A 19,537-nucleotide genomic window follows, 5' to 3' on the forward strand; every position below is an offset into this window, starting at 1 on the left:
AGAACATATCAAGACCATTTCAAGGACAGCTTTTTTCCATCTACGTAACATTGCAAAAATCAGGAACTTTCTGTCCAAAAATGATGCAGAAAAATTAATCCATGCTTTTGTCACTTCCAGGTTAGACTACTGCAATGCTCTACTCTCCGGCTACCCGGATAAAGCACTAAATAAACTTCAGTTAGTGCTAAATAGGGCTGCTAGAATCCTGACTAGAACCAAAAAATTTGATCATATTACTCCAGTGCTAGCCTCTCTACACTGGCTTCCTGTCAAAGCAAGGGCTGATTTCAAGGTTTTACTGCTAACCTACAAAGCATTACATGGGCTTGCTCCTATCTATCTCTGTGATTTGGTCCTGCCGTACATACCTACACGTACGCTACGGTCACAAGACGCAGGCCTCCTAATTGTCCCTAGAATTTTTAAGCAAACAGCTGGAGGCAGGGCTTTCTCCTATAGAGCTCTATTTTTATGGAACGGTCTGCCTACCCATGTCAGAGACGCAAACTCGGTCTCAACCTTTAAGTCTCTACTGAAGACTCATCTCTTCAGTGGGTCATATGATTGAGTGTAGTCTGGCCCAGGAGTGGGAGGGTGAACGGAAAGGCTCTGGAGCAACGAACCACCCTTGCTGTCTCTGCCTGGCCGGTTCCCCTCTTTCCACTGGGATTCTCTGCCTCTAACCCTATTACAGGGGCTGAGTCACTGGCTTTACTGGGGCTCTCTCATGCCGTCCCTGGAGGGGGTGCGTCACCTGAGTGGGTTGAGTCACTGATGTGGTCATCCTGTCTGGGTTGGCGCCCCCCCCCCCCCCCCCTTAAGTTGTGCCGTGGCGGAGGTCTTTGTGGGCTATACTCAGCCTTGTCTCAGGATGGTATGTTGGTGGTTGAAGATATCCCTCTAGTGGTGTGGGGGCTGTGCTTTGGCAAAGTGGGTGGGGTTATATCCTTCCTGTTTGGCCCTGTCCGGGGGTGTCCTCGGAGTGGGCCACAGTGTCTCCTGACCCCTCCTGTCTCAGCCTCCAGTATTTATGCTGCAGTAGTTTATGTGTCGGGGGGCTAGGGTCAGTTTGTTATATCTGGAGTACTTCTCCTGTCCTATTCGGTGTCCTGTGTGAATCTAAGTGTGCGTTCTCTAATTCTCTCCTTCTCTCTTTCTCTCTCTCGGAGGACCTGAGCCCTAGGACCATGCCCCAGGACTACCTGACATGATGACTCCTTGCTGTCCCCAGTCCACCTGGCTGTGCTGCTGCTCCAGTTTCAACTGTTCTGCCTTATTATTATTCAACCATGCTGATCATTTATGAACATTTGAACATCTTGGCCATGTTCTGTTATAATCTCCACCCGGCACAGCCAGAAGAGGACTGGCCATCCCACATATGCTCTCTCTAATTCTCTCTTTCTTTCTCTCTCTCGGAGGACCTGAGCCCTAGGACCATGCCCCAGGAATACCTGACATGATGACTCTTTGCTGTCCCCAGTCCACCTGACTGTGCTGCTGCTCCAGTTTCAACTATTCTGCCTTATTATTATTCGACCATGCTGGTCATTTATGAACATTTGAACATCTTGACCATGTTTTGTTATAATCTCTACCCGGCACAGCCAGAAGAGGACTGGCCACCCCACATAGCCTGGTTCCTCTCTAGGTTTCTTCCTAGGTTTTGGCCTTTCTAGGGAGTTTTTCCTAGCCACCGTGCTTCTTCACCTGCATTGCTTGCTGTTTGGGGTTTTAGGCTGGGTTTCTGTACAGCACTTTGAGATATCAGCTGATGTACGAAGGGCTATATAAAATAAATTTGATTGATTGATTGAATTTGATGACCAAAAGTATGTGGACGCCTCCTTGTCGAACATCTCATTCCAATATCATGGGCATTAATATGGAGTTGGTCCCTCCTTTGCTGCTGTAACAGCCTCCACTCTTCTGGGAAGGCTTTCCACTAGATGTTGGAACATTGCTGCGGGGACTTGGTTCCAAAACACATGGATGTAACCCATTTTTTAAAAATATTTTTTTATTTAACTAAACAAGAAAACTCAAACAAAAGAGCGAGGTATTAAATACATGGGACGAGAACCACAATACACTACACGGGGCGAAACTCGTAATCACAAATGACAATAATAATAATGACAATAATAACAATATCTCGGGACGAGACCTGTAATAACAAGTGCACAATACACGCAGCCCAGAAGTCGAAATAACAAAGCACAGGTTCTCACAGGCCTACGGACATGGAAACAATAACCGACAAGACAATGGTGAACAGAGGGCACATATATACAATTACTAATCAGGGGAATTGGAATCAGGTGTGCGTAATGAGGTGTGCGTTCAGTGACGCCTAGAGGCCTAGGACGTAGACCTCAGCAATTGTTGCACTGAAAGAGCAGCAGTACCGGAGGAATCCATGACACATACTGTAGCATGGCAGCAGCACATCAAGGTAACAACAAACCATGACAACAACATGGTAGCAACACAACCTTGCAGCAGCACAACATGGTAGCAGCACAAAACAGGGTACAAACATTATTTGGCACAGACAACAGCACAAAGGGAAAATCAAGTCCAATTTTATTGGTCACATACACATGGTTAGCAGATATTATTGCGAGTGTAGCAAAGGTAGAAACAGCAATACATCACGCAAAGCAGCCATAACTGTTAGTAACAGTGTCCATGATTGAGTCTTTGAATTTTTATTTTATTTTTAATTTCACCTTTATTTAATCCAGGTAGGCTTGTTGAGAAGAAGTTCTCATTTACAACTGCGACCTGTCCAAGATAAAGCAAAGCAGTTCGACAAATACAACAACACAGAGTTACACATGGAATAAACAAACATACAGTCAATAGTACAGTAGAAAAAGTATATATACAGTGTGTGCAAATGAGGTAAGATAAGGGAGGTAAAGGCAATAAATAGGCCATGGTGGAGAAGTAATTACAATATAGCAATTAAACACTGGAGTGATAAATGTGCAGAAGATGAATGTGCAAGTAGAGATACTGGGGTGCAAAGGAGCAAGATAAATAAATAAATAGTGCATGGGAATGAGGTAGTTGGATGGGCTATTTACAGATGGGCTATGTCCAGGTGCAGTGTTCTGTGAGATGCTCTGACAGTTGGTGCTTAAAGCTAGTGAGGGAGATAAGAGTCTCCAGCTTCAGTGACTTTTGCAGTGCATTCCAGTCATTGGCAGCAGAGAACTGGAAGGAAAGGCGGCCAAGTAGAAATTGGCTTTGGGGGTAACCAGTGAGATATACCTGCTGGAGCACGTGGTATGGGTGGTGCTATGGTGACCAGTGAGATGAGACAAGGCGGGGCTTTACCTAGCAAAGACTTGACCTGGAGCCAGTGGGTTTGCAGACGAGCATGAAGCGAGGGCCAGCCATCGAGAGTGTACAGGTCGCAGTGGTGGGTAGTATATGGGGCTTTGGTGACAAAACAGATGGCACTGTGATAGACTACATCCAATTTGTTGAGTAGAGTGTTGGAAGCTATTTTGTAGATGACATCGCCGAAGTCGAGGATCGGTAGGATGGTCAGTTTTACGAGGGTATGTTTGGCAGCATGAGTGAAGGATGCTTTGTTGTGAAATAGGAAGCCGATTCTAGATTTAATTTTGGATTGGAGATGCTTAATGTGAGTCTGGAAGGAGAGTTTTTAGTTTAGCCAGACACCTAGGTATTTTAATGAAGAGATTGAGATAAAACTGTCTAGTTTGAGTGTTTGTTGCAGCTCGTTCCAGTCGCTAGTTGCAGCGAACTGAGAAGACAAGCGAGCCAGAATGTGTGTGCTTTGGGGACCTTTACCACAATGTAACTGGCAGAATGGGTGTTGTAGGTGGAGGATGAAGGCTGCAGTAGATATCTCAGACAGGGGGGAGTGAGGCCTAAAACGTTTTATAAATAAGCATCAACCAGTGGGTCTTGCAACGAGTATACAGAGATGACCAGTTTACAGAAGAGTATAGAGTGCAATGATGTGTCCTATAAGGAGCATTGGTGGCAAATCTGATGGCCGAATGGTAAAGAAATTCTAGCCGCTCGAGAGCACCCTTACTTGCCGATCTATAAATTATGTCTCCGTAATCCAGCATGGGTAGGATGGTCATCTGAATCATGGTTAGTTTAGCAGCTGTAGGTAAAAGGAGGACCTATTACGATAGAGGAAACAAAGTCTAGATTTAACTGCAGCTTTGATATGTGTTGAGAGAAGGACAGTGTACCTTCTAGCCATACTCCCAAGTACTTGTATGCAGGGACTACCTCAAGCTCTAAACCCTCAAAGGTAGTAATAACACCTGTGGGGAGAGGGGCATTCTTCTTACCAAACCAAATGACATTTGTTTTGGAGGTGTTCAGAACAAAGTTAAGGGTAGAGAAAGCTTGTTGGATAGAGCATTTAACACAACATCCGGGGAGAGTCCAGCTGAGTATAACACTGTATCATCTGCATATAAATGGATGAGAGAGCTTCCTACTGCCTGAGCTATGTTGTTGATGTAAATTGAGAAGAGCTTGGGGCCTATGATTGAGCCTTGGGGTACTCCCTTGTTGACAGGCAGTGGGTGAGACAGCAGATTTTTGGACTTCATACACTGCGCTCTTTGAGAGAGGTAATTAGCAAACCAGGCCAAAGACCGCTCAGAGACACCAATACTCCTTAGCCAGCCCACAAGAATGGAATGGTCTACCGTATAAAAAGCTTTGGTCAAGTCAATAAAAATAGCAGCACAAAAGTGCTTAGAATCAAGGGCAATGGTGACCTAATTGAGGACCTTTAAGGTTGCAGTGACACCTCCATAACCTGAGCGGAAACCAGATTGCATATCAGAGAGAATACTATAGACATCAAGAAAGCCAGTCAGTTGATTATTGACAAATTATTCCAACACTTTTGATAAACAAGGCACAATAGAAATAGGCCTATAACAGTCAGGATCAACTTGATCTCCCCCTTTAAATAAAGTACGAACCTTGGCAGCCTTCGAAGCAATGGGAACCTCCCCAGAGAGGAGAGACAGGTTAAAAAGGTCAGAGATAGGCTTTGGCGATTATAGAGGCAGCAATCTTAAAGAAGAAAGGGTCTAAACCATCTGAACCAGATGGTTTTCTGGGGTCAAGTTTAAGGAGCTCCTTTAGTACCTTGGACTCAGTGACTGCCTGCAGGGATAAACTTTGCAGAGTGGCAGGGGAAATAGAGGGAGGAGCATCAGGGCTAGTCGCATTAAAAGGGTTGGAAGATGGGGAAATGTTGGATGGTAAGGAGGCATGGCTGAGTCAAATAGGAATCCTGACAATGAAGTGGTGATTAAAAAGCTCAGCCATGTGCTTCTTGTCAGTAACAACCACATCAACTTTAAGGGACATGGGCAGCTGTGAGGAGGGTTTATTCTCCAGAACTTCTTGGGATTAGACCCACAGCGAGAGAACTGCTCCTTAAAGTAACTAACTTTGGCCTTCCAGATAGCCTGAGTGCACTTATTTGTCTCAAGGCTTAAATACCCTTCTTTAACCTGTCTCCCCCTTTCATCTACACTGATTGAAGTGGATTTAACAGGTGACACCAATAAGAGATAATGGCTTTCACCTGGTTAGTCTGTCATGGAAAGAGCAGGTGTTCCTAATGTTTTGTGCACTCAGTGTATGATCCCACTCTTTCAGCGTTGACTTAACACTCTCAGTGTTGATTTAATTTAACACTGTTTTCAATGTGTATATCGTCCCACTCTTTCAGTGTTGATTTAAGGCTGAGATCCCGCTAACGGGATCGATATGACAACAGCAAGTGAAAGTGCAGGGCGCCAAATTCAAACAACAGAAATCTCATAATTACAATTCCTCAAACAAGTATTTCACACCATTTTAAAGATACACTTCTTGTTAATCCCACCACAGTGTCCGATTTCAAAAAGGCTTTAAGGCAAAAACACCACAAACGATTTTGTTAGGTGAGTGCCTATTCACAGAAAAAAACAGCCATTTTTCCAGACGAAGAGAGGAGTAACAAAAAGCAGAAATATTGATAAATTAATCACTAACCTTTGATTATCTTCATCAGATGACACTCATAGGACTTCATGTTACACAATACATGTTTTGTTCGATAAAGTTTATATTTATATAAAAAAATCTCAGTATACATTGGTGCGTTATGTTCAGTAGTTCCAAAAACATCCAGTGATTTTGCAGAGAGCCACATCAATTTACAGAAATACTCATCATAAATGTTCATGAAAATACAAGTGTTATACATGGAACTTTAGAGAAACTTCTCCTTAACCTGTTGCGACGAGCAATCCCGTATCTGGGAGCGTACTTATAGCCTCAAGCTCATTACCATAACGCAATGTTAACTATTCATGAAAATCACAAATGAAATGAAATAAATATATTGGCTCACAAGCTTAGCCTTTTGTTAACCTGTTAGAGCTCTAGGGGCGCTATTTCATTTTTGGATAAAAAACGTTCCCGTTTTAAGCGCGATATTTTGTCACGAAAAGATGCTCGACTATGCATATTCTTGACAGTTTTGGAAAGAAAACACTCTGAAGTTTCAGAATCTGCAAAGATTTTGTCTGTAAGTGCCCCAGAACTCATTCTACAGGCGAAACCAAGATGATGCATCACCCAGGAATTAGCAGAATTTCTGAAGCTCTGTTTTCCATTCTCTCCTTATATGGCTGTGATTGCGCAACGAATGAGCCTACACTTTCTGTTGTTCGCCCAAGGTCTTAGCAGCATTGTGACGTATTTGTAGGCATATCATTGGAAGATTGACCATAAGAGACTACATTTTCCAAGTGTCCGCCTGGTGTCCTGCGTCGAATTCGGTGCGCAATTGCCAGCTGCTTCTACTTTACCATTTGATTCAGGGGAGAAAGCATGTGTCCAAGAACGATGTATCAATGAAGAGATATGTGAAAAACACCTTGATGATTGATTCTAAACAACGTTTGCCATGTTTTCAGTCGATATTATGGAGTTAATTTGGAAAAAAGTTTGCGTTTTGAGGACTGAATTTATGGATTTTTTTTGGTAGCCAAATGTGATGTATAAAACGGAGCTATTTCTAATACACAAGGAATCTTTTTGGAAAAACTGAGCATCTGCTATCTAACTGAGAGTATCCTCATTGAAAACATCAGAAGTTCTTCAAAGGTAAATTATTTTATTTGAAGGCTTTTATGTTTTTGTTAATGTTGCGTGCTGGATGCTAACGCTAATGCTAACGCTAAATGCTAACGCGAAATGCTAACTCTAGCTAGCTACTTTTACACACATTATTGTTTTCCTATGGTTGAGAAGCATATTTTGAAAATCTGAGATGACAGTGTTGTTTACAAAAGGCTAAGCTTGAGAGATGGCATATTTATTTCATTTCATTTGCGATTTTCATAAATAGTTAACGTTGTGTTATGCTAATGAGCTTGCTGATAGATTTACACAATCCTGGATACAGGGGTTTTTTCATAGCTAAACGTGACGCAGAAAACGGAGCGATTTGTCCTAAACAAATAATCTTTCAGGAAAAACTGAACATTTGCTATCTGAGAGTCTCCTCATTGAAAACATCTGAAGTTCTTCAAAGGTAAATGATTTTTTTGAATGCTTTTCTGTTTTTTTGTGTAAATGTTGCCAGCTGAATGCTAATGCTAAATGCTACGTTAGCCATCAATACTGTTACACAAATGCTTGTTTTGCAATGGTTGAGAAGCATATTTTGAAAATCTGAGATGACAGTGTTGTTAACAAAAGGCTAAGCTTGAGAGCTAGCATATTTATTTCATTTCATTTGCGATTTTCATGAATAGTTAACGTTGCGTTATGGTAATGAGCTTGAGTCTGTATTCACGAACCCGGATCCGGGATGGGGAGATCAGAAAGGTTAACAACACTGTCATCTCAGATTTTCCATAGCTACACAAGCATTTGTGTAAGAGTATTGATAGCTAGCATAGCATTAAGCCTAGCATTCAGCAGGCAACATTTTCACAAAAACAAGAAAAGCATTCAAATAAAATAATTTACCTTTGAAGAACTTCGGATGTTTTCAATGAGGAGACTCTCAGTTAGATAGCAAATGTTCAGTTTTTCCAAAAATATTATTTGTGTAGGAGAAATCGCTCCGTTTTGTTCATCACGTTTGGCTAAGAAAAAAAAAGAACAATTCAGTCATTACAACGGCAAACTTTTTTCCAAATTAACTCCATAATATCGACAGAAACATGGCAAACATTGTTTAGAATCAATCCTCAAGGTGTTTTTCACATATCTATTCGATGATAAATCACTCGTGGCAGTTTGGTTTCTCCTCTGAACAAAATGGAAAAATGCACGCACCTGGAGATTACGCAATAGTTTCGACGGAGGACACCGAGCGGACACCTGGTAGTCTCTTATGGTCAATTTTCCAATGATATGCCTACAAATACGTCACAATGCTGCAGACACCTTGGGGAAACGACAGAAAGTGTAGGCTCATTCCTTGCGCATTCACAGCCATATAAGGAGACATTGGAACACAGCGCATTCAAAATCTGTCTCACTTCCTGTATGAAATTTCATATTGGTTTCGCCTGTAGCATTAGTTCCATTGCACTCACAGACTTTGCAGTTTTGGAAACGTCAGTGTTTCCGTTCCAAAGCTGTCAATTATATGCATAGTCGAGCATCTTTTCGTGACAAAATATCTTATTTAAAACGGGAACGTTTTTCATCCAAAAATGAAATACTGCCCCCAGAGGTTCAAGAGGTTAATGCAACCGCTGTGTCAGATTTCAAAAAAGCTTTACCGAAAAAGCAAACCATGCAACAATCTGAGTACAGCGCTCAGAGACCAAAACAAGCCAAACAGATTTACGCCATGTTGTGTAGTCAACAAAAGTCAGAAATAGCATTATAAATATTCACTTACCTTTGATGATCTTCATCAAAATGCAGTCTCAGGAATCCCATTTCCACAATAAATGTTTGATTTGTTCGATAAAGTTAATAATTTATGTCCAAATACCTTCTTTTGTTAGCACACGTGCAAGTCCAGCGGAAAGTACGGATGAAAAGTCAAAAAAGTTATATTACAGGTCGTAGAAACATGTCAAACAAAGTATAGAATTAATCTTTAGGATGTTTTTAACATACATCTTCAATACTGTTCCAACTGGAGAATTCCTTTGTCTGTAGAAATGCAATGGAACAGAGCTCGCTCTCACGTGAACGAGCGTCACCAGCTCGTGGCTCTCTGGCAGACCTCTGACTCCCCTCTCCCCTTCACAGTAGAAGCATCAAACAAGGTTCTAAAGACTGTTGACATCTAGTGGAAGCCGTAGGAAGTGCAATATGACCAATATCCCACTGTCTATTCGATAGGCCAAGAGTTGAAAACTTCAAACCTCATATTTCCCACTTCCTGGTTTGATTTTTCTAAGGTTTTTGCCTGCCATATGAGTTCTGTTATACTCACAGACATCATTCAAACAGTTTTCGAAACTTCGGAGTGTTTTCTATCCTAATATGCATATCTTAGCTTCTGGGACTGCGTAGCAGGCAGTTTACTCTGGGCACTTCTGGGCACCTTATTCATCCAAGCTACTCAATACTGCCCCCAGCCATAAGAAGTTAACAGTGGATAATTTGCTGTGTACGATCCAGACACGTGCTGTATCCAAATATATATATAACCAACTCCTGTTTCTCACATTTCCAGACTATCCTCTCAGGGCACTTTCAACTTTGTACAGTGTTTTGCTCGACATATGGAATCTGGAATCTATCCTCTTGCAATCTGTATAGATACTGTACAGTCTTCAACGAATGTCCTACACAGCCATGCTAGATGACATCCCTCTTCCAACACTGCTTTTGTTGTGATGTCTTAAGCTGTGAACAAGTACACTTCGGTCTTTCATGCATGTCACAAGTTATCATCACTGTGTGAAGGGTTTATTTGGGATGGGGAGAAAGCCAGTGTGAACGGGTTCATTTGAGATGGGGAGAAAGACAGATTTGTCTGGCTTTCTCCCCATCTTGACTAGAATTGTTGTAAACCAGTTGTAAACCAAGTAGATTCACTTTTGTACTTGAGTGTAGTTTCAGTGATGTGCACATTTTACAAATATCAGATTCAGAGAAAACATGAATAAACTCACCACACATAGACAAATCATCTGACACTTATTTAGTCAAATTCCAGCAATTTTTCAGTGTATTAACTAAAGAAAGAATTTTGTCCCCCTGTGGCGTTGATCAGTAGCTTGTTTTGGGCCTTGTGATGTTCAGACTTGATGGTACAAATCTTTATGGGGGCTCAGAGTAAGCAAACTGTTGGAAACAGAAAGGATTGACTTTAGTGAACACTTGCCAGAGAAATGGAAAGCATATTAATACACACAAATGGAAAACATCTGTCTCTTCCTCATTTCAACACTCCAGTCTCTTCCTTCCCTAGGCCTTTATCATTTTAACTGGATTTGTGTTATGTTCTGAAATGTTTTCAATTTCATGGTAATGTTCATGATGATCATTAGACAAACATGTTTATTTTAGTTGATATATGCACTCCGGACATGGTCCATTATCAGCCAACCTTTGCATTACATTAAATAATCTTAATTGAAACAACAGTGTTGGAATATTCACATAACTATTCTGGGGGAAACAGAGTTTTGCTTTCCAAAATGCTTCAGCTTTTGGAAGTTTGAGCCCATCGAGAAACAGTGACAGCATGCATTTCCTCTCCGTGAAGCAGATCTAAGTTAAAAAAAATGATTTGAAACATTTTACAAAAACAGATGTGCTTGATTGAGCTTGCCTGTTGTAATGTAACCAATAGAAAAGTCCCAATATTGCAAACCCAGTCTACCTGGCACTCTTCGCAGGCTCAAGCAAATGTTCACAGTATTTGAAAGATTGCAAATAGTATTTCAACTCAGGACCGCTCTATACCAGAGACTAATATTCAACAGGAAGAGGCATGGCAAGGGTTCAGCTAGCACATGTTGAAAGGTCAACACACAGTTTTATAGCTTCACTCAGAGGCAGGACCTCTCACTGTACTGTAGCTTCATGGTGACAAGGTTCCGGTGTTGACATCGAATTAGACCACACACCCATTTACATTTTTTGTAACTATGGATTGGACCGCTATACTCGTATACTACATTATTCTGCCTCATCTGTTGCTCATCTGTTGCAACCTCATTTATAATGAACTGCCCCTCTTGTTTGAAATGATGAACATATTACAATTGGTTACATGTAAAAAGAAAGGAAAGCTGTGATCATTGGGACATGAAAAAGCTTGAACCACTCTCTGACGAGTACAGTAACCCATTAGATCACTGTACCACTGAAGAATAAAGCTACTAGAAGGAAGATAATAAGGAGATATGTGAGACAATGACAGCGTTATCACAAAGGTTGAGTGGAGCAAATGAGAAAGAGTCGTTCCTGACAATTTTGAATGGTGATAAAGCCAGTAAGTGTCTCCCTAATTACGAAGCTTCTACAGAGCAATTAAAGGCATATTTTTAGTGCAGGCAATTACTGTACATGAAGATGTTTATGTTGGTCCATGATGCAGATCCCCATACATTTTGAATTTGATCTCTTTTTGTATATATACATGTGTATATATATAGAATTGAGGTGAGTTTCTGTGTGTGTGCATGCCAGTGGAGGCTCCTTAAAGGAATGTCAGTGAATTTCATAAACATGAAAATAGTGAAACATTAAAAAAGCTTACATTTTTAGATAAAATTATACTAAATATATTCACATCACCAAATATTTGATTAAAACACACTGTTTTGCAATGAAGGTCTACAGTAGCCTCAACAGCACTCTGTAGGGTAGCACCATGGTGTAGCCGGAGGATAGCTAGTTTCCGTCCTCCTTTGGGTACATTGACTTCATTACAAAACCTAGGAAGCTCATGATTCTCACAGACTTCCATAGACTTACACAGGAATTATGACAACTTCTGGAGGACATCCTCCAAACTACCAGAGCTCTTGCAGCATTAACTTATATTTTGTCCACCCAATCAAAGGATCAGAGAATGAATCTAGTACTGATAGCATAAGCTACAGCTAGTTAGCACTGCAGTGCATAACATGTGGTGAGTAGTTGACTCAAAGAGAGAGAAAGACAATAGTTGAACAGTTTTGAACAAATATATTTCTTAAAAAATGAAGGAGAAGCAAGAGAGAGGGAAAGAGAGAGCTAGCTATATTTTATATATTATTTTTCACTTTAACTTACTTAAGCTAGCTAGCTAGTTTAGCCTACTCAAACACCCGCCTCAAACAGAGAGGGATGCAATGTTAGCTAGCTGGCTATGGCTATCCAACACTGGAATTCTTCTAAGTCAAGGTAAGCTTTTGGTTGTATTAATTTATTGCCACCTGGGCCCGCCGATGTAAATGCTAAAGTGCTTGCTGACTGTGCACTGTACTGCATGACTGTAGCAGGGTTAAAAATGTATTAGTTCTGTTAGCTATGTTGACTATAATGTTAGATGTTGACAAAGATGTAAGCTGTGAGTAGTGGTTACCGGTTAAGGTTTGGCTTGGAAAAGTGTTTTCGCCTGATCACAGACAGCTGATGTGTTGTACACTGAAGTCCACAAGCGAAGGGAAAAGGTGATTGAGGAGGAGAGCGCGTAGATGTGAGAATGAATTACAACGAGCAAAGTGATCATGCTGTTTGTATGTGGCTGCTCTGAAAGTGAACTGTGTTTGCATGTGATCAGGAGTGTATTCATTCCACCATTTCTGTTGAAAAACATTTCTTAAACTGAAGCAAACGGAACGAAACAGGGATAAACATACCTGAACTTATAGAAACTCTCATTTGCAATTGTTGGACTAATGATTACACCCTAGATCGGCTAGATGCAGGCAAGAGTGTGCAAGGCGGTATTGAACGTGTCACTGTCTGTCACCTTGAATACAAAAAATGATCTCGACCTGTGCACCTACGATGTAAACTATAATTCATGGGCTAGGTTTTAACAACCGCATGATGGGTAGTGGGAAAATTTGAGTGTCATGCAGTAGCCTAAATCTATCGATGTTACATTGAGCTGGGTGAATGGAACATGAATGACAGTCATCCAATATGCTGTAAGAGAAATCAGGCCTTGAGCATGAACAAAAATATTGTCCTCCCTTATCTTAAATGGCACCGACCACCACTGGTGCATGCGTGTGAGGGAGAGACATAAAATGGTGCTGTCTCCATGGTGATTTTGGGATGGCAGAGGAGTGAAGTTCAGTGGGCTATGTCCCGCTGTGCTCCAGCTTCAGTAAAACTCAGAGCTCCAGTAAACTTTGACTCTCCTTAGCAAATGAAAATGTTACCACCACACGCTATCAAGTATTCCTTTATAAAGCCTCAGCATGAGAATTGCCTGCTGCATTGTATTAATTGATATGGTTTTCTGGTTGTAGTGATATCAGATGTGAGAACGTTTTGTATTCTGTGAAATACTTTAGTTGCCTGGTCAGATGAATCACATTACAACCAGTTAAAGACATTACCAATACAACATTATAGCAAGTTTTGGACTGAAAATGTTCCCTGAAATTGTTTCTCTCACTTTAAAGTCCTGGCTGCTCAAACATTTTGAGGAAACCGATTACCCCCCCAAAAAAATCTGTTAAGAAACTTAGTACTGCCCACGTCAGCTATTTATCTTCATATGAGTAATACATATTTTTTGTAAGGTATACTTACATTTAACCCACTAAGCCACACCTCCAATAATTTTCCATTATGCCTTTTCAGTTGAATTGTAGATTTACCATTACTGCATTTGTTAGTGACTAACGGTTTTCTTTAGGTGAAGGAGAGTCGGACCAAAATGCAGCGTGGTATTCTTGATACATATTTAATAAAGAAGAAAACACGAACAATACAAATGAAAACCTATACAGCTTATCTGGTGACAACAAACACAGAGATAAGAACAATCACCCACAAAACCCAACACCAAACAGACTACCTAAATATGGTTCCCAATCAGAGACAATGACTAACACCTGCCTCTGATTGAGAACCATATCAGGCCAAACATAGAAATAGACAAACCAGACACACAACATAGAATGCCCACCCAGCTCACGTCCTGACCAACACTAAAACAAGGAAAACACACACGAACGATGGTCAGAATGTGACAGTACCCCCCCTCCAAGGTGCGGACTCCGAACGCACAACCTAAACCTATAGGGGAGGGTGTGGGTGGGCATCTGTCCGCGGTGGCGGCTCTGGCGCTGGACGTGGACCCCACTCCATAATTGTCTTAGTCCACCTCCTTAGCGTCCCTAGATAGGCGACCCTCGCCGCCGACCTTGGCCTAGTAGTCCTCACCAAGGGCCCCACTGGACTGAGGGGCAGCTCGGGACTGAGGGGTAGCTCGGGACTGAGGGGTAGCTCGGGACTGAGGGGTAGCTCGGGACTGAGGGGTAGCTCGGGACTGAGGGGTAGCTCAGCACTGAGAGGAAGCCCAGGCAGGTAGTTGGCTCTGGCAGATCCCGGCTGGCTGGCAGTTCTGGCAGATCCTGGCTGACTGGCAGTTCTGGCAGATCCCGGCTGACTGGCGGATCCTGGCTGACTGTCGGATCTGGAAGATCCTGGCTGACTGGCGGATCCTGGCTGAATAGCGGATCCTGCCTGACTGGCGGATCTGGAAGATCCTGGCTGACTGGCAGCTCTGGCTGCTCCATGCTGACTGGCAGCTCTGGCTGCTCCATGCTGACTGGCTGCTCTGGCTGCTCCATGCTGACTGGCTGCTCCATGCTGACTGGCGGCTCTGGCTGCTCCATGCTGACTGGCGGCTCTGGCTGCTCCATGCTGACTGGCGGCTCTGGCGGCTCCATGCAGACTGGCGACTCTGGCGGCTCCATGCAGACTGGCAGCTCTGGTGGCTCCTTGCAGACTGGCAGCTCCTTGCAGACTGGCAGCTCCTTGCAGACTGGCAGCTCTATGCAGACTGGAGACTCCGGCAGCGCTGTAGAGACGGAAGGCTCTGGCAGCGCTAAACAGGCGGGAGACTCCGGCAGCGCTGGAGAGGAGGAAGGCTCCAACTGCGCTGAACAGGCGGGAGACTCCGGCAGCGCTGTAGAGGAGGAAGGCTCTGGCAGCGCTAGATAGGCAGGGAGACTCCGGCAGCACTGGAGAGGAGGAAGGCTCTGGCAGCGCTGGACAGGCGAGGCGCACTGTAGGCCTGATGCGTGGTGCTGGCACTGGTGGTACTGGGCCGAGAACACGCACGGGAAGCCTAGTGCGGGGCGCTGCCACCGGAGGGCTGGTGCGTGGAGGTGGTACTGGGTAAACCGGACCGTGCAGGCGCACTGGAGCTCTTGAGCACCGAGCCTGCCCAACCTTACCTGGTTGAAGGCTCCCGGTCGCCCTGCCAGTGCGGCAAGGTGGAATAGCCCGCACTGGGCTATGCAGGCGAACCGGAGACACCGAGCGCAAGGCTGGTGCCATGTAAGCCGGCCCAAGGAGACGCACTGGAGACCAGATGCGTAGAGCCGGCTTCATGGCACTTGGCTTGATGCTCACTCTAGCCCGCCGATACGCGGAGTTGGAATGTACCGCACCGGGCTATGCACCCGCACTGGAGACACCGTGCGTGCCACAGCATAACACGGTGCCTGCCCGGTCTCTCTAGCCCCCCGATAAGCACAGGGAGTTTGCGCAGGTCTCCTACCTGGCGTAGCCATACTCCCTGTGAGCCCCCCCCCCCAATAGATTTTTGGGGCTGACTCCCGGGCTTCCTTGCCAACCGTGTTCCCTCGTATCGCCGGCTCCTCTCTCCGGCTGCCTCTGCTCTCCTAAGTGCCTCCACCTGTTCCCATGGGAGGCGATCTCTTCCAGCCAGTATCTCCTCCCAAGTGTAACAACCCTTGCCGTCCAAAACGTCCTCCCATGTCCATTCCTCTTTACGCTGCTCCTGCTGCCTTTCACCACACCGCTTGGTCCTGTTGTGGTGGGTGATTCTGTAACGGTTTTCTTTAGGTGAAGGAGAGTCGGACCAAAATGCAGTGTGGTATTCTTGATACATATTTAATAAAGAAGAAAACACGAACAATACAAATGAAAACCTATACAGCTTATCTGGTGACAACAAACACAGAGATAAGAACAATCACCCACAAAACCCAACACCAAACAGGCTACCTAAATATGGTTCCCAATCAGAGACAATGACTAACACCTGCCTCTGATTGAGAACCATATCAGGCCAAACATAGAAATAGACAAATCAGACACACAACATAGAATGCCCACCCAGCTCACGTCCTGACCAACACTAAAACAAGGAAAACACACACGAACGATGGTCAGAACGTGACAGTGACAGAGACATGCATGTTGAAATCATTCATTTTCAGTTTCAGTTTACTGAGTGAGTTCCTAGGTGAATATTAGAATTGTACCATTAAATATGTCATAAGACATTGTACTTGGGGGAACTAGTTTGCAGGCCTGCAAAATTCCCCCCAAGATTTGTCCAACCAGAATTTCTGGAATGCCTGGGAAATGTCCCTGAATTCTGTAACTCTAACTGTAAATTACATTATACTGGCTTGCGAAGTGATATTTAATTTCAATTGGCATCTAGCCAGCGTTAGGCTAGCCAACAGCTGAAACATGTATTCACCCACAACCTGCATTCATAATCACTGCCAGGATTAAGAGTAATGGGAGGAAACTACCTAACCCAGTTAAACTGGAACAACCATTTCAGTAAAGGATGAAAAATGATTGGATTGGTTAAGAAAAACATTATTTATCTTTGTGTAGCATAACATTCAGCCAATCAATCACTCAATGTACATTCAACAACACAGATATTAAAAACAATTGAAAAGAAATTTACCTGCAGTAGAGCATGCAGGGAAACCAGTTAATTTGATATATATATATATTTTTAATAGTTGGTGTGACTTCTCATTTAGTTTTGAGTCAGTACCACATACACATTTTAAGTAATAATAATAGTAAGTAAAACTTACTAGAAGTATTTGAGTAAAAAATGTCCTGGGGTTTACAGTGCTCCTACACTGTAAACCTCAATGTGCTGTCATTACCCAAAACTTTTGAGGAAACCTGTTGGACTTATATTATCAGTTACGTAAAGTGATGTTGCAGTCATCACTCAAATCGATAGTCACTGTGACCCTGTAGGGGGTCCAGATTTAAGTTTTATCAACCTGAACTTTTTCTTTAGCAACACCCACACTAAGTCCACACCTCCAATATAATTTCCCAGTGTGCCTTGATTTTCGAGTGAGTTGTAGAGTTACCACCCATTACTGTATTTGTTAGTGACAGAGACATAGTTGTTGAATTTGTTCATTTTATGTCTTGTAGTCATTCCCAAGTAAGTTCCCTAGGGAGTGCTGGTATTATCATTAAGTTGTTAATGTGAATGCATTCCATTAGACCTTATTTTGAGGCCTGTCTTTACCCTGAAACTGTGGCCTAAAGGTCTTGATCTACAGGCTACATCATGCCTGCAAGTAGGGTTGCAGAATTCCGGTTACTTTCCCTAAATTCCCAGATTTTCCTGGCCAAGGTTAGAGTTTGCGTGCATAGATGTCAAACCTATAGAAAGTACATGTATTGTTAGTCAGAGTTTTCTGTAAATATGCCAAAGTAAGTGGAGAATCATATACTTTTTTATTTTGAGTCAAACTGTCTGTCATTTTCACAGACCTAAAAAGTGAACAGTGAACAAAATGTAGTCAATATGAGCTGGGAGCTGGAAATTCCTCTGTATACCCCTGATGCCTTCAATGGCAAAATGGCATTTTACTTAGATCAGCTTATATCCTTTCACACTCACAATTTCACTATTACCTTTTTTGGGGGTAGGGGCTGCCTCTGCTATGCAAAGTGACAATCATGTCAATTCAGATATCATAGAACATGAAACAGGAAAATGTATCAGGCTACCTCCTCTCATCATTATAGCCTCACTTTCTAACTGTGTGTCATCTGAAAAGACTTGGTGGCATGAATCGCCATATCCCCTCCCCCCAGGCAGAAGCACTTAAGTGTGGTGCTGTCTCTGTCTCCACTACAAAAAAAGGAAGGGGAAAGCACTTCCACACTTTCTATTTCTATTGTTCTCATGGCACTGTTTCTTCTTTGGTTGGTGAGGTGCTACGTCTGGTAGTTCATGATACTGCTTTCACTAAGGGGTTTGTAGACAGACACAATAGACACAACAAATGCATTTTAAAACATTTGCTTGCAGAATTCAGTCTGTTTGTCCTTAATGTTTAGGGGTCCTAGCATTTTCAAGTTCATTGCATTGCTAGAAGCAGTGTATTCTTTTTAGTTAAAAGCTTTTGGTGGCTGCTCATCTGCCATTGGACAGGGTTAGCCTGATATGAGACATTTGCAGGCTCTGACTAAAGAGTGACCCCTCGGGCGCTACATGCTCCTTGACCTTTTTATTCAGACTCCGCTCTTGAAATGTTAGAAATAAGACTCCCATTCAGAATAATTTGCATACAGGATGTGGCTATATATATATTTTTAAACACCAGAGCTGTAATACAGTTAATTTGAGAATGTTTGGACTAACTATAATTCTACCATCCCAACACAAGCTGGTCTCATGGGAATTCGTAGGATTTGGTAAGTAAATCAGGTCCCTACATTTAGTACGACATGTTACATTACGTCAAACACACAACCTTTGGATTGCTAGACGGTTGGGGTATACTTTTTTTTTTATTTTTGTATGCCTCTGGGGCCAGACTGCCCAACAAGGGAAATAACGGAGATTACATTTTCCAAAGTAAAATTTTGTGTCTTTGGAATTGTGATAAAATCATTATTGTAACTGCTTTTTGGCGAAAGACACAACTAAATAATGTCCTCAGGTGTGCTCCTTTTGACTCCATCATGTGTGTAAAGGTTATATTTGGCAACTTTTGCTTTTCCTGAAAATGTCCAATCCATGTCAGTGTTTTCAATGTGAGTGGATGCACCTGCAATGTAACTCCACAGTTTCTGAGGAAGCCACATGTGTGATAGAGTGAGGAAACATTAATCGCAAAGGACAGTCAAGACACAGGCTTTCTTCTTATTTTGGAGACAGCTGCTTCCTTTGGGAGATTTTCCAATACATTGGCCATGCTGGGATCCCACTTCCTCATGGAAAGTACTTGTTTTATTTTAGAACATTTTATATCATCAAAACAATGATATCATAGCTGTCGGGGAAGCCAAATGCTATTTTTGGTTGGATTAATGAGAGATGATTTGTTGTACATTGCCAGGACCACAAATCTACAAACGATGTTGAAAAGTTCTTTGACGAAAATGTTCTTGAATGATCAGCGTATTTGCCCCACTGCTGACCTCAAACTCATAATAAGGTAAAACTCTCTTTCTTAATCCTTATCATTTACTAACTGACATTAGTAATATGCATCATCTATTATTTTTCTTATGTTCAATCATAAGTGACTGAGGCGAACCCCAGGCG

Source organism: Oncorhynchus mykiss, chromosome 22 (genome assembly GCF_013265735.2).
Source record: "Oncorhynchus mykiss isolate Arlee chromosome 22, USDA_OmykA_1.1, whole genome shotgun sequence".
NCBI lineage: Eukaryota > Metazoa > Chordata > Actinopteri > Salmoniformes > Salmonidae > Oncorhynchus > Oncorhynchus mykiss.